The sequence below is a fragment of the Acanthisitta chloris genome, unplaced genomic scaffold (assembly GCF_000695815.1).
Source record: "Acanthisitta chloris isolate BGI_N310 unplaced genomic scaffold, ASM69581v1 scaffold15546, whole genome shotgun sequence".
NCBI lineage: Eukaryota > Metazoa > Chordata > Aves > Passeriformes > Acanthisittidae > Acanthisitta > Acanthisitta chloris.
Window position 1 is genome coordinate 5,159 of NW_008677730.1, and position 1,540 is coordinate 6,698.

Here is a 1,540-nt window from a genome sequence, read left to right on the forward strand (position 1 = left end):
CTCCTCCTCCCCAGAGCAGCCAGTGTTTTTCCCACGGGGACCTGCCCTGCCTGGCTTTGCAACACCAAGACTGGATGTCACTTGGGAGCTTCCCCCCAGGGGGGTCTCCCCAGAATCTTCTTGATTTGTCTCTTCTGCAACATCTCCCCCCCTGCCAGGGCACCCTAAATACCACCCTCCTTCCTATCTTTCTAGCAGCACTAGCCCAAATCCTCCCTCCCTGCTCAGGATGTGCCCCCATAGTGACTTCCATCACTCACCCTGCTCCTGGACGCAGGAGAAGCATCACCTGCCTCCTGATTACAAGAGACACAGCTCTGCTAATGAATTCCCACCCTCCTGCCCCCGGCGCTGCGCGTGGCCTCAATACTGCACGTGTTCCTGCCGTGTCATCCAGCATCACACAGCCCATGCTGGGAGCAGGTGACAGGCAGTGCTCCTGTCCCTGAGCTGCAGGTGTGATCAGCAGCACAGGTACCAGCCCCAGCAGCATGGGCATCGCAGGACAGGGAGGAGGAAAGCTCATGCCAGGCCCCAGGGAATCCTCCCACAGAGGACAGGGAATACCTGCCATCCCTCCTGCCACGGCACACTGTGCTCCATCACACTGCACAGCCACTGTCAGCCTCTGCCTCCCTGCTCCCCACCTCTCACCCCCTCTGAGACACCTCCAACTGCTGATCCCAGCGTTGACCAGCCCGTGTGAACATCCCGTCACCATCTCATCCCATCGCAGCTCCAGTTTACAGGTCTGAATGCCTGTGAACATCCCATCACCATCTCATCCCACCGCAGCTCCAGTTTACAGGTCTGAATGACCTTGCTACAGTCCCTGAACTGCAGCCACGTGGATCCAAGCCTCCAGCACTGCTGGGAGAGACTGTCCATCTCAGCTCCTCCTGCCTGAAGGATGACATCCTGCTGCAGCAACTGCCTGAGCCAGGTCACCTGGGCTGCCATCATCCAGTTACCTTCCCTGGGCAATGGGCTCCACACCACCCACACACTCAAGGAACAGGATTATTCCTGTGCCAATAGACTGGAAATCCCCCGTGGATAGAGAAGTGGAAAAGATGAATATTGCATCGAGGAGCAGAACAGCCACATCTCTTGGTGCTGGTGACATTTGCCTACACAACTGTCTAGTTACAGAGGTCAGTGTTTGTACAGGTATCCCTGGGAATCAGACACCCAGGTATCTTTAAAAGTCTTGTCCAAAATGCACTGGAGAGCTTAAGTGCTACATGAAAGGTGGTCCTTGGCTTCTGAAGATACTAAGAAAAAAAATGGCATTTTCTTTGCACTTTTTATCCATAGTTCTCAAAATCCTCTGAGTGAACTGTGCATCCTGTCAGTGCCCACCTGACCAACAGACGGGTCAGACATGAGATCAATGCTTGGACAAGCAAGTGCCTGAAGAGCCCTTGCTCCTGGGTTTTGCTCATATTTTCCTCCCTCAAAGGAAAGCAATATGCATCCATTTCTTTCTGAATCACATCCTCCAGGAACCTACCCCAGCCAAGGGAGGTGATGCTGCCTC